The 15,627-nt window shown below is 37.0% G+C and overlaps 1 pseudogene; it reads right to left on the reverse strand.

Annotated features, from left to right (window-relative positions):
* Positions 1-2,263: 2,263 nt before the first annotated feature.
* On the reverse strand, positions 2,264-3,058 carry LOC113925692 (annotated as a pseudogene).
* Between the last annotated feature and the right edge of the window lie 12,569 nt (positions 3,059-15,627).

Raw genomic sequence — 15,627 nt, forward strand, 5'->3', positions numbered from 1 at the left:
ATAGAATACCTTTAATTATATGATAATTGTAACTCATAATGGCCTTTGTTTTGTCCAACTACTTATTTTTAAGTACAGACCATGTAAGACTTTCTAAAGGTCTCAGTTTGAATACTTTAAGGAAATAAAGCATAAAACATAAAGAGCTCAAGTTGTATTCTACCCTAATCTAATACTAATTCATGAAATTAATGATTCATCCCTAGATATCCATGATAGAAATTACTAAAATTTCACCAAGGGGAGAAAATGATCAAAATAGTTTTCATTTTTCACCAAAAACACCAACCTACAGTCAAGAGAGTGCTTACAGCTAAATGTGGCATGTAATTTTTAAAGTTTAGAAATTTGAGAAGTTCAGATAGCTTCCTCAGAAAATACGAAGATACTAAAACTCTATCCAGAAATTGATAAAAATCAAAATACTGAATAGGCAGTGCAAGTTTTTATGTACCATCAAAGATTTTAATTGACTGAGTCTTCATATAAGATATTCATTAGGTGACTATATTTTATTACTTCAAATGAAGGTAGTTACAATTAAACTGAGATAACCTTTCCATTTAGGGATGGTTTGTTCAGACTATTTGCGATTATTACTGAAGCGGTCACCTTTATTCATGTGCTAAATGAAAGGTGCTCGTATTTTGTCCCTGCCACTATTTCATGGTTTTACCTTGAAAATTAGTCATATCAAATTGACCCCTAAAGGTACACACCAATTGTAGAAGGAAAGTTTAATATCTCATGATATTGGTATATTTGGGAGAAAACACAGACATAAATTGGACTTGAAGAATTGTTACGGTAAATTCATTTGAAAACCTTACCCATCAAAACCCAAGAGTTTTGGCCACAAGCTGTGCTGGTAACGGGGATGGAAATATGCTCCAGAAGGAGCAAGAGGACCTGATGCTGTGGTAGTGTTGGCCAAGTACTTATGATCAGCCTGGGCAGCTACCGCAGTTACACAAAACTCTGATCTGGGAGTTGAAGGTGAGGGTTAAAACCTGTCTGCTCTGCTTGTCAGTTTGCACACACAGCACAGGTCCTCATCAGTCCAGACAAAGAGATGCCTTTTTCCTTATAGGAGTTTCTCACAGTGGTTGTCTTTTCCTAACTCTTACAAAGATGACATTGTTTTTTCCTATTTGGTATAAGAATTTTTACATTTAATATATAGTGATTCATTTCTCAGAAAGTAATACCAGTAACTTTTAGAAGAAAGAAATTTCCATCACACAATAGACTAGAAAATCTCAAATGCAACTAAGCAGCTATGCTATATAGCTCAGTATGTACCATTAAATTGTTCTGGGCTAGTGTACATTTCAGTTTAACATAGAACTGCATTTTGGGTTTTAGAAAGGCAGCAATAGGGGCGCCTGGGTGGCTCAGTCGTTAAGCATCTGCCTTCGGCTCAGGTCATGATCCCAGGGTCCTGGGATCGAGCCCTGCATCGGGCTCTCTGCTCTATAGGAAACCCTGCTTCTCCCTCTCCCACTCCCCCTGCTTGTGTTCCCTCTCTCGGTGTGTCTCTCTCTGTCAAATAAATAAATAAAATCTTAAAAAAAAAAGAAAAAAAGAAAGGCAGCAGTAGTTATATTTTGGCTTTTATTCTAGATGCTTAACAGTTAAGGCGACAGTTGAAGCATTTTAAGTAAAGGTAGTTAGAATTAAATGATGATCAACACAATCCCTTGCAACCTACATACACTGTATAATGCTTACATGGAATGAAACCAGTATACTTAATTGGTGTTTTACAGGCACACGCATGTGCACACACACACACGCAGAAAACTAAAAAAACCCATCAAAAGCAGTCATTCTACATGTACTATGGTAACACATTAAAAATGCAGTTATACCATAGAACTGTAGGAATATGAACAGCACTACTTGATATGTAAGATAAAGGTGATTGGTTCTAACACACAGCTAAGCCTGTGTCAGTCATTCTAATAATGGCTTGTAAAAGCATTGGGTTTCCAGTAGAGAAACTACTCTATGAAAATCAGTAAATCTGTCCAAAGTTTCACATCTGTAAAACCAGGATAAGGCTACAATGATCTTGAAGTGTGAACAAGATATCCAGTCAAAACGGTAAGATTCCAGCCATAATGTAAGATAGAAAGGTCTTCATGCAGCAGATGCTCTTTGGCTCCTAGAAAGCTTCATTTGCATAATATAAAGTTAAGTTGCCCAAGAAGTAAATTGGAGAAGTTCAGTGAAGTTTCCATTGTGCCAAGACTTTTAAAACTCAGAAATGGTTTTTCGTCAGGCTTTTCATAATTCTTGGTGCCATCCATTTAATAATATGTTCAAAGATAAAAGCAGGCATGATTGTAATAGTAACTACAGTCTCAGCTGTTGACAGTATGTTTGCAGTTTGAGAATCCTTCAGCCCAGTGACATTCTGCCTGTTGACTTCACAGATGTTATGTTCTGTGAGAAGACCATTTCTGGCTGCAGAACTATCTTTCACTATGGATGTTATCTTTCCATTTTTAAAGATAAAGCCAACATGTCCAGTAGTATCCTTATGTATGGTAACTGTCCGTTCAGAGGGCCTGTCATGAACAGTCATAGTAATTTTCTGTCCAAAAGCCTGTTTGAGCACGTTGTGTGCTCTATCAGCACTCCAGCCTGTACAGTTTTCCCCATTGATCTGGTCCCCAGTACTTGGTCCCCAAATCTCAGACTAACCAACGAGGCTGGAGAATTTGCCTGGACCAGCTGAACAAATACACCATTATCTGTTGATTTAAGCCTGAGCCCTATTTTTCCATCTTGATCCTTACACAAAATGATGTCATGAATCCCTTGCTTAATTTCTGCTCTACGAATTCTAACATCATTACCAGTTACAGGAGCCACCATATAGTTCATACTGGAACTATATACTGGAAGGTCTTGCTACCAACTGCCCCTGAACTGATGCTCCAGGGACCAAGGCCATATTTGCACTGATTTCTTCTTCATTTAAACCCAGATCCATGTACTGGGAGAGCTCTGAATACAATTTAGGATAGAGATTTCCATCTTGAGAGATGGGAGATGAGAGATGGGAGCAGAAGATGACATTTTAATGACAGTGGCCCTGGGTATATCTTTCTAGTTTTTGTGTCCAAACAGACATCTGCATTTTTAGTTTGACGTAGACTGAAGCAGGGATGAGCCGTTTGTAAGGCAGAGACACTTGAAGTCAGGTGATTTAGAATTGGTTCCTTGAAGCTTTGTGTAGGTGGAAAAAGTTTTTTTAGTCAGCAGCTGGGTATTCCTGGATAGAGAAAAGATCAAGCTCTTAGTAGAAAGTGATAAGCAGGAGCTACTTTGAGGCTTGGCAATCAAAATTGGTAAGAGGGTTAGGGCAAGATAGAGCACCATTTCCAGCAGAAATGATGGCAGAAGCATAGTCTGAGGCTAACTAACATATCATGGTTTAGTTCTGAGTTGCTCAGAGACTTGGTGAGACTTGAGTGGGGAAGTTGCTTGTCTTAAATAAGATATTAAAAAGTGGGGGCGCCTGGGTGGCTCAGTTGGTTAAGCGTCTGCCTTCAACTCAGGTCATAATCCTAAGGCCCTGGGATCGAGTCCCGCATTGGGCTCCCTGCTCAGCGGGGAGCCTTCCTCTCCCTCTGCCTCTGCCGCTCCCCCTGCTTGTGCTCTCTCTCTTTCTCTAACAAATAAATAAAATCTTTTTTAAAAAGATATTAAAAAGTGAATAAATATTAAAGCTAGAACAAGAATTTTTGTAGCATTTTTCTTTAATTTCTGCTCTGACACATCTTAAGGGTATGAATTTACTCTCCTCAAATATTAGTACTACTCATAATTGATTATTAAAATGTTAAAAATATTAACCAACATTGGCTTCTAATACTTTCCATTTCCCAAGTACTGTGTTAAGTGCATTATATTTTTAGTCTCATTTAATCCTCATAATATGTGAGGTGAATGACATTTTCTTATTTAGTGATTTAGGAACCTGACTGAGGTTTAGAGAGGCTAAGTCATTGCAGATACACACAGAAGTGACAAGGTGAGATGAACCCAAGACATAGTTTTTAAAAAAATTACATCATTGCCCTAAGCTACCTTTTCTCTATGATTAGAAATGCTTTGGTGAAAACAATAAAATATACCAAGCATGAGAAAGCTTCTTCAATGATTCCACACTATATAGACTGCAAATATTAGTTAATATTAATGTCTTAATTTGGGTCGTCTTGGAGAGAGTCAAGGATTCAAGTTCACATGACCTACCTGTGTGGTGATCCCGGGAAACAACATGAGAAAGTGATGTGGGAAGGGACAGAAACCAGTTAAAAAGGTGTGTTATCAAGCAGGTTACAACTGTGAACTTCTGAAGCTTGGTTCCACTGGAGAACTCTGGAAACTAGTGTAGGAAATATTATGCTATATGGGAGAGATAAAAGGTGCATTATCTGTCATTTCTCATTAGATGTTGGTTGAGGTTATATTCCAGGGGGCATTAATTCTCTAGCAGGTCTAGCCTTTCGTGTAGGGGCAGAGCAGGGCTGGGCAGCCAGAAAAAGCCCTCAGTGCTGCTGGCTGATATTTGGGCCACTTACACTGAAATTGTATTGGCTCAAGAGACATGATGGGACAGCAGTAGCTACTACAATTAATAGTCATCTCTATTTCTTAATTCATACCTGAGGATTTTCCTGATCAATTCTGGCAAATTAGAATCTCCTCTGAAGGTCTGTAGCATTTTATTTTTACCATTGTCATAAAAGTTACTAATTACTTACTATCATGATTTGTTAAAACTTGTGTACAAGTTTTCACTCTTTTTTTAAAGTTATTTTATTTTTTTAAAGGATTTTATTTATTCATTTGAGACACAGAGATACAGAGAGAGAGAGAGAGAAGAGAAAGCACGAGCAGGGAGAGAGGCAGAGGGAGAGGGAGAAGCAGGCTCCCCGCTGAGCCAGGAGCCCGATGTGGGGCTCGATCCCTGGACCCTGGGATCACGACCTGAGCCGAAGGCAGACGCTTAACCATCTGAGCCACCCAGGCGCCCAACAAGTTTTCACTCTTAAAAAACTGAAATGAATGAAGGCAGGTACCACACTACAGACCATGTATATATCATAGACCTGGCTTTGTGTCTTCTTTTTAGGCCCTCAATATGTATAGTTTATCTGCATTTGATCCTCTTTTTCACTAATTTATTTGGAAGTGTAAGCCAAAATTTTGTTTTTGAAACCCTTCATTTATTGTGCTGCATTCTCATAAATCCTTACTTAGATGGCCCTTAAATTGTTTCCCACTCTAACTTCAGTTCTGAGAATCAGACTTGCATTGTAGTTCAACATCTGTCCTTCAGAATTTTGAATCTTATCAGGCGAAAATCAGACTGTTCATTTTATGTGGCCTCTGCTGAATGTTTAACTCCACTCACCACTTTTTTCTACCCTTCTCTCTGCCTCAGGAGGCTGATATGTATGTTCTACATCGAGGGACCTTATTCTCCCACATCTAGTTGAGTTTTGCCTTTGGACAGAATTGCCAGGGATCACATGAGAGAGAAGAGAGAAGTCAGGATATTCCTTCTTTTGGGTCCTACCTTCTGGGTCACTGTTGGCTAGCTGAGTCCTGCTCCTCTTCCAAGACCCAGTTCATTTGGCTCTTTCAGTCTCTTAGTTGTAAAAAGTGCTTTCTCCTCTCTTCATTTTAGGCTTTAGTCTGAGCAGAGGCCCATTGTTTCTATCTCAGATATATTAAATTCTAACTAGAGTTTACCTGCTCCTTGGCCACATTTTTATAAGTGGTGGGTAGTCTCAATTAAATTCTCCTCGAATTACCAAATTTGAACATGCCATTTCTTTCCCAAAGAATGTGCCAGACTGATAAGCCAACTAATGAATATTTTTTTCTTCCCTTAATTATGTTACCATCTTGCCAGTCCTGAAAAGGAAATGACCATCTTGAATATCTTTCTTTCTCTGTTTACTTTGGATTACCAATCAATTGCCAAATCATACTTATTCTGAATGTAACTAATTGCCTTATCTTATTTCTCATCCTACTACTTTGTAATATTTAAATTAACAAAATAAGTTCTGTACTGTGTCGGCAAATTCTAGTTTCTAATCTTTCCGGTGTCTGTATTTCTAAATTATACTTTACTTCTAAATTATACTTCTAAATTATAAAGTTGATCATATTTTCTTCAGTGTTTTTTAGTGACTTTTTTATTATAAAAAATAAAATGTATTTCTAAAATAAAATGTTCCCTTTATACATAAAAAAAATTCTGTACTTTTCAAATTACTTATACAAAACTCAGTCAGTACTGAAAAATACTGAAATTCAGTATATACCTCAGTTTGTCTTATTTTGTTTTTACTTTCCTACTCATCTCAATCTTCTCCATTTTTAGCTTATTACTCCTATGACTAGGCCATTTTTCTCTTTGTTCTTTTATGATGAATGAGATTTTTATTTAAAAATCTTTACATTAGATCAAAATAATTGAAGAGATAGTTTCACCTAACACTTAAAATCTCTTATATTTACTCATATCTATTCAGTATCCTAGAACAGTAATTCTTTCTTTGAATTGGATATCACAATCAAAATAGGGAGGCTTGTTGTTTTTGTTTATAGTGGCTTAGAATTTCTATTTTAAGTCTTTTTTTTTACATTTTATTATCAAGTTCATTAATTACAGGGGAAAAAGATACTACAAAATAATAGGAAAGATGATACACCAAAAATATATAGTAATTAATTTCCCTAGATATATCTAGCAATATAGTTTAGAAATGTATAAAACAAAAACTTACAGAATTATAAACTTTCAGAAAAGGACAAATCCACAACCATGTATAAAGCAAGAACTTAAAGAATTACAAGCAAAAATTTACACATATCTATCAGAAACAGATGAATCAAGTGTATTAATCTGTTTTTTAAATTTTATTAAAAGAGGTTCTTTTACTTGAGTATGGTTGACATACAATGTTACAGTAGTGTTCTATTTATCTGGTTTTAATTGTGATTCCATTGCCAGAAATTTAAATAAAATAGATCTAAGGTGGCACTTAATTTCTGTAATTTCCAAAAAATCCTTTAGTATACTTGTCCATCCTGGTTTGGGAATCACTGTTCTGTAATTAGTCCTTAAAAGTCCATATGCTTATACCTGTTTATGATCTGACCAGGGAATCTCTAGAAATCTCAGTTACCTAATCATTGAAAATAATGTTGAGATATTGAGAAGGTGTGTAAAGTCCTACTTATTGGCTTAAGTTTAAAATGTAGACATGTAAATATAAAAATGAGAAAGTTTGACTTAGACACTCCCAAAGATTGCTTGAAAATTTGACATTATACCAGTTCAAGAGTTGAGTTTTTTGTTATTATTGATCTTCAAATGCTCACTGTATTGAGCAATAAAGAAGCATAACAAATGTACAAAATGGCAACCTCCAATTCTTACTATTGCCGAAATCAACACACCAGAGCCCATTGCCTGACATGACACTTTCCACTAATTTTTAAAAACTCCCCTTTTGTAAAAATGGAAATTAATGTTACCTATTTGCGGAATTTGGGGGAGAATGTGTGCAAATCACTGGCTCAGAGTAGACAATAAAAAATGTTATTTCTTCTGCAGAAATAAAGAATCTAATTAGGGAGCCAAAGCAGAGAAACACAAAATAATTAATTATAATGCAATGTGGTCAGGGTCAGTGAAGGACTTCTCAGTGTGGGTTCAGCCAGCTTCTCGCTCAGGTTTTCTCATCTACCTGGGGGAGATAATCAAAAGAGGCTGAGTTCAACAATAGGTTTTCTGCTGTTCCTATGGCAACCAACTGAAAATAATCACACTTCACTTCAATCCTTAAAGCAATTTAGTCAGCAACATTTGCTGAGCACCCACTGTGTGCAGAGAAATGTACTGGAAGTTTATGGCAACAAGAAATTTTATTGTCCTAAGTGGAAACTGCTAGGAAAAAATAACTTTCTCTACAAATATAGCCTCTGAAAAAAAGTTTATAAAAATCTGCCTCATTATCTGCACATTAGGGTTTTAGATTTACCTTGTGCTATAAGTGTCTCTTTGCAAACTTCTGCACCTATAGTTCCCAAGGTAAAAGTGGAATTTGGCTCTACACTGAAAATGATTTGAGTTAGTTGAGACAACATTTGAACACTGTTTTACCAATACTAGCGGATTTCTCTCTAGAATTTTCTCCTGGGAGTATAGATACACCTAAATACAAATGTAGGAAAATGCTGTTTCCGAGTTTTGCCTTTTTTTGGAAGATCCTAGGACAATGAGGTTAAACAGGAAGAATGTCATTAAATAATAGCGAGTAATAAAATAGTTATGATGACCTTTCTCATAAAAGCCAGCTATGTGAGGACTACCTACAGACTGTCAGATAAAGAACTTAAACATCTTTCTTCTATCTTCTCACAGCTGTGTGTGGCCAGTCCACATTAGGCTAGAACAAATACCAGGTGTCTCCCACTGACCTTCTTATCTATTCAAAATCCTTAGTAATGTGTTGCCTTGACACCCATCTTTTTTTTTTTTTAAGATTTTATTTATTTGACAGAGAGAGACACAGCGAGAGAGGAAGCACAAGCAGCTGCAGAGCAGGGAGCCCAAAGCAGGGCTCCATCCCAGGACCCTGGGATCATGACCTGAGCCAAAGGCAGACACTTAACGACTGAGCCACCCAGGCGCCCCAACACCCATCTTTAATTCACCATTTTCCAGAGCAGCTTTCCACTGAGATTTATTTCACTTAGATTGATTTTACATGTATAATACTGTGTATGCTCTTTTATCCATTTGCATATTGCCCCAACTAACCTCAACAAGAAGAATTAGTGAAATATGATGACATGGAATACTGATGCATGTTTATTTAAGCTGTGTACATTTATTTAATATTAAATGCCATTTTTTTCTTACTACACAATAAGCTGAAGTTCCTTATATTAAGAAATAGAAAATATTAAGAACAAGTATGAATAGTAAAATGATCCATAACTTAATACTCTTGGACTTTGATGATTAACATCGAGGTATATAAATTTTTTGCTTTTATTGTTAAAAAATGAGATTGAACTTTTTACATAATTTATAACCTCCCTTTATATTTACTGATATATCACTGATCATCTTTACACATTGTTATGGACTAGATTGTGTCCTCCCCCTCATTCATTGAAACCCCAACCCCCAGTGTTCCTATATTTGGAAATAGTGTCTCTAAAGAAGGTATTAAGGTTAAAAGAGGTCATAAGGCTGTGGCTCTAGTCTGATAGGTTTAGTGTCCTTGGTAAGAAGAGGAGGAGGTACCAGAGTACTCTCTCTGAGCATAGAGAACAGTTTATGTGAGATGCAGTGAGAAGGTGCTCTCTGCAAGCCTAGGAAAGAGTTCTTACCAGAAACCAACCCTTCTGGCAACTTGATCTTGGACTTCCAGGCTCCAGAACTATGAGAAAATAAATTTCGGTTCCTTAAGTCACCTCGACTGTGGTGTTTTGTTATAGCAATCTGAGCAGACTATACATATACTAATAAATGTGTTTCTATAACATTTTAATCATGACATGGAATCTTTGTATGTCATAATTTATTTTTACTTTCCTATTATTAAATATTTCAATTACCTAAATATATTTAATCTTAACATTTATTTATTTTCATAGGAAAAATTTCCAGAAATATTTCTGAATATAAAGTAATGCACATTTCTAAATATTTTTGATTCATATTGGTAACTGTTAGTCCAGTCTATACTTATGTGACTTGTGTGAGAGTGTGACTCTTTCACTGTATCTTTACTCGTAAAGGAGTTATCACTTTTAAATCTTTGTAAATCTGGTAGTTAAAAATTACATCTGTTTTATTTTTTTACTGAATTTGATTTTTTAAATGTAATTTGTAATGAGTTGATTATATTTGTGATTATGTTTGTACTGATTTGATAGCTAATTTTTATTAGCCTTTCTATGTCTCAACTTTGTGACTTGGTCTATGCATATCCTTGTAGGTATTTATTTCTTAAATTACAAGAAAAATATGCTTGTGATTATCTATTTTTGTATTGAAAGAAAATTATGTGAAGAGCCAAGAGATTGTTGTAAATGACATTTATTTCAGTGACACGAGAAACACATTTATCTGTAATAAGTTGGTATTTGAGTGGGAGTTGAGCATAGAGAGCATGGGAAGTATTTTATTTCCACATCACCATTTTCTTATGTTTTTGATTCTAGCTGCTGCTTCTCATAAAGTTTTTACTTCTTCTGTTAATACCTTCTGTGATGTTTCCCAGGGCATTTTACACACTCTAGTCAGTTAGTCAATATCCTGTGTCCTTTTGCTGATTAATATTTTAAATCTGTAACCTCTTATGTTCATCTGAATCCAATCTGACTTATGAGTTCTCTCAAAGAATGACCTCACCATCCACTCAGATTCTTGTAACAATAACATGGATGCCATCTTTGACTCATTTATCTTCAATTTACAACATCTAATGAGCCAGTACTTTGATTATTTCAACAAACATTTATTGATATGCTACACTATATCAGATAATGTTCTAGACTCTCGGGGTATAGCAGGAAACAAAACAAACTAAGTCCTTGTTTTTGCAAAGCTTATGTAAATGGGTGTATGTATTAATCAGGGTCCAGTCAGAACACAGAAATGAACATAGAACATTTAATTTAAAGAATTATTAACTAATTACAGGCAGCTACTATTAAGGGATAAAGAGAACCCTATAGAATACAAGAATAATAGATACAGAGACCAGCTACTACTTCTAGGGCTGAGAGCTTAACCAAAGGAAGAAACAAAGTTGGAAAAGATTTCCCACCCCAAAGACTGAGATTCATACCTTCCTGGAAAGAATCTGTATGTAGTCCCATTGGATGGTAGGGAATTTGGCTGAGGAGCCACTTGCAAGGGCTCTGGCAAATAGGAAACTGCCTGATGGGGAATGATGTGCCTAGAAGCCACCCACTGGGGCACCAGAAAGACATCCTGAGATGCTTCCCACTGGAGTGGCATCAAGACTTGCTGAGAAGCTTTTCACTGGGTATCTGGTAAATCTTGTGTGCAAGCCTGCTGGGGTGCAATTGAAATTCCCTGGGAGTCCCCCCACCTTGCCTACACTACCTATGAAACTCATGGAGAGTGAATGCCACTGGATGTCCTGCATACCAGTGGTGGCTGTGCAGTGCCGAACAGGAGCAAAAGCATACCAGGGCTAGAACCATCCCTCTTGCAGTGTTGTTGTTCTTGTTCTTCTTCTTTTTTATTAGAGAGAGAGAGGCAGAAAGAGAAGGAGGGGTCAAGGGAGATGGAGAGAAAGAATCTTAAGCTCCATACTGGGTGTGGAGCCCAACATGGGACTCCATCTCAAGACCCTGAGATCATGACTGAACTGAAATTAAGAGTCGGATGCTTAACCCACTGAGCCGTCCAGTGCCCCTCTTGTTCTCTTTACTTACAGTTTAACATTGTGCCAACTGGCAAAGTAGAAATGTTTGCAAGATTCAGATTGAGGGTCACAAACAAAGCAAAGAAGAATTTTTAGCCTAGAGGCAAATAGTTGTTAAGTGGCACAGTCCACTCCTTTGGTTATAGTAACAAAACAACTCTATGTTTCCATTTAACCAGGTAGAACTACAATTAAAGTTGTCAACTATTCCCTGAAATGTGAAGAAAATGATTACCAAGAGTCATTTTATCCATTGCTAGCTCTACTAAATTACTCTTCAAATTCTGTCCTTCTGTACAAGGATATAGAAGAAGAATATAACCAACATATATAAACACATGCATAGACAAGCAAAGAGAAAAGAAACAAAGCTACTATGTATCTTGATTCCATAACCGCTCACAAGTCTGTAATTGGCCTATGACTACCTTTTTCTACTACCATTCTGTACTACCTTGCTCTCAACAGGAACCTCAGTTGGTTGGGGTTTTACCTGTTGAAGTTATTCAAAAACTGATTTCCATTCCCAAAGGATCTGATTGTTCAACAGTCCCTTTTTCGCTTGCTTTAGTTTTTTTAAATTTTCTTTTTAAGTACTAAAAGTCATTTGAGCGATTTTTCTGGATTCTAGATATAGTACTCTTTTCCCTCAATTGTATAGCATTTACCCAATTTCTCCTTGGTAATTGGGATCAACACTCTAGCCAGTAAGATAACTCCTTTTTTTTCTGCCTGCTGAATCAGTGGCATCAAGAGCCCCAAATGGCAGGCCCACCTTAAAATTTAATGGAACCATTATTGTGTTTCATGGTGAAAGCATTCCTCCCTTGGGGACCAATACCTCCCAACCAACAGAGTTCAGAGTTTTCAGGAGAGAAGCAGAAGTTATGGGAGTGCCTTATTAAGTTGAAGAGTGAGAGGAGCCAGTGCGGTGATTACCCTTTGATTCCAGGACCCATGTATTTTCGATCTGGGGGAGATAGCACAGTACTACGATCTCTCGTTCAAAGGATATTCACCATCCTCTAAGACAAGTCAGTTGCTTCCCAGCTGGCACCAAATCTGAGTTTTTAGTAAGTCATTACACCTTCTGATTAGACCACCTGATTCTAGGTGATGGAGTATATGGTAAGATCAATTATTTCCATAGCCTTGAGACTTTGCTGCATGACATTTGCTATGAAATGAGTTCCTTTACCAGAAATAAATGCTGTGCAGAATGCGATGGTGATGGGTAAGGAATTCATTTATGAGTTTGTGGATATTTGTGCTGGCAGACGAATTACTGGCATGACAAGCAATTCCATATCCAGAGTATGTGTCTATTCCAAGTGAGATGGGCTTTTGACCCTTTTATTATGAATTAGATTCAGTATAATCAATCTGTCACCAGGTGGCTGGCTAGTGCCCTGGGAATTGGTGCCATATCAGGATTTTAGTGTTGTTCTCTGCTTTTTGCAGATTAGGCACTCAGTAGGAACAGTTGTCAGGTTAGTGTTAACTAAGGGCACATATGTCTGTGATGTTGAGCCCTTATGCAGTTCCATTTATGCCTCCATGGCCACTTCACTTTGGGGTTCATTCAAAAAGTACTGGGATTTCTGGGAAAAGAAGTTGACCAACATCCGCAGAGCACGTCATATTGTCTACCTGATTATCATGAGCCCCTTCAATACTGGCTGCACTTTGGGAGGCTGCTTGTTTATTTTGTAATGATCACTGGTATATCAGTGCTGCCTTTAATGGATGATATGCTCATCTTGTCTTTGATGGTTAAATGTTGCCACTTGGCCTCTGTTATCCAGAGTGCATAACATCCACTGGAATCAAAAATATTTTCTCAATGATAGTATTCCAATAGCCATATAAAGCTTATAAAAGAGATTAACTATCAAAAACATAAATGCCTAATTCACTTATGTATTTCTCCATGCCTTAGTGAAAGGAGTATCTCCTGTGCTGCTTTGGAGGATGTATCTGGGATGAGTTTGTAGGTCACATGCGATAAATCCATGCCAACATTCTTATGGCCTTAAGACTTTAATTCTTATAAAATTTAATTCCTATATCCTTAAGACTTTTTTTTAAAGATTTTATTTATTTATTTGAGAGAGAGAGAATGAGAGATAGAGAGCATGAGAGGGAAGAGGGTCAGAAGGAGAGGCAGACTCCCTGCCGAGCAGGGAGCCCCATGTGGGACTCGATCCCGGGACTCCAGGATCATGACCTGAGCCGAAGGCAGTCGCTTAACCAACTGAGCCACCCAGGCGCCCCTCCTTAAGACTTTTTAATTCCCTCACTACATCATGCCCAAGAGTTTGGGAATATGAACCTCATCTATGGTAGGCCACAAATGAAAGCAAGTTTCAGTCAGTCAACTGAGTAAGCTGGTAGTGCCACCTCCATCTCCATGAAGTAATACCTTTAATCTGGAATCTCTAATAAGTGCAACAATATCAATGAGATACTAATATGAAATCTGTCTGAGAAATCAGTGAGGTATCGGTTTGACTCCTGAGAATCAGTAAATAGAAAACCCAGCTCTCTAATTTTCAGACTGTAATTTTAGCTGAGAACGAAAAGATGTGAGTTTGGCATTTTCTTTCAGTAAATGCTCCTGTGAAGATACTATACAGTATTTTTAGTCACTAACAGTGCCGTACAATCAAGTTCGGCAACCACTTGAGTCCCAAGATACTTGTTTTGGTTGGCATATTTTCAACAATTGGTGACAGGGGGCAGTTTCATTAATTTTGATTCCACTGCATGCCATGCATTACCCAAATTCTATTCACTCTTGGAAAGGATCTGGGGACTTGAGCTCAAAACCAAGGCCACAACCAATACTAAAATTCCATCTTTGAGGGTCTATCTCCTGGAAATACTGCCAGTACCAGTTCTGTCCAGTCAAGAGACAGAAATTGCACTAATTTGAATAGGAAAAATATTAATGTGAAGGATATGAAGAATTTAACTTAACACAAAGACTTATTAACTCCAAAGGGGAATTACAATTAAGCAGTAAATTGTATTGAGTTTTCTATTATTGCTATAACAAATTACCACAAACTTAGTGACGTAGAAAAATTTACAGTGTTATAGTTCTGTTTGTTTGAAGTCTGGCCTGTACTTTACTGAACTTTAAGATGTCAGGAAGGCTGTGTCCAGTAGTGGAGAATCCATTTCCTTTCCTTCTCCAGCTTCTAAAGGCTACTTATACTCTGCTTCATGACCACTTCCTTCATCTTCAAAGCCAGCTATGATTTAATCTTTCCTATGTTACATTTTTCTGGTCCTTCTTCCATCATCATATCTCCCTTTGACTACAGCTGGGAAAATTTCTTAATTTTTAAGGACTCATGTAATTACATTGGACAGACCCAGATAATACAGGATAATTTCCCATCTCAAAATTGATAACCTTAATCACATCTGTAAGTTTCCTTGTTCCATGTAAAGTAGCTTGTCTCTGGTTCCAGGGATTAGGGATAGACATCTTTGAAGGGGACATTTTTTGGGCTGCTATAAGATCTCTAAAGAATCCAAGAAAAAATTTTAAAGGAGCAGCTGCTACCTCTGTAGCTAAGGCAGAGTATAAAGGAAGGAAAAAATTTGGAAAAGAGCATCCTCTGTGGTTGAGATTTATGCCTCATTAGCAAAAGTAAAATATGTAGATGGAAATGGGCAGAAATAGTTCCAAACTTTGATGTTTTCTCTGTCTGGTGGGCAAGATAAAAAATGAACACATAAATGAATAAGTTACTTTAAATAGTATTATATGTGCTGAAGAAAGTATAAAAGTATTATATGATAAAATGTTATTGGGAGAAGTGACTAATTTAGATTTGTTGGTCAAGAAAAAATCTTTTTTAAAAAGTCACATTAGCAGATACTTCATTGGTGTTAAGAAGCTAGCCTTGCAAAGATCTGTAGAAAGAGAAATGCAAAGCTCCCCTCTCCACTGAGTAGAACAAATGTAGTGACTTTGTGGAGAACTAAGAAGGGCTATAGGTCTGGATCGTGGTGGTGAGGGGAAGAGTGAAGGATATTATAATAAAAAGGTAAGGAGTCAGGTACTACAGTGCTCTGTAAGCCAGGAGACAGTAATTAAAGG

The sequence above is a fragment of the Zalophus californianus genome, chromosome 4 (genome assembly GCF_009762305.2).
Source record: "Zalophus californianus isolate mZalCal1 chromosome 4, mZalCal1.pri.v2, whole genome shotgun sequence".
Lineage (NCBI taxonomy): Eukaryota > Metazoa > Chordata > Mammalia > Carnivora > Otariidae > Zalophus > Zalophus californianus.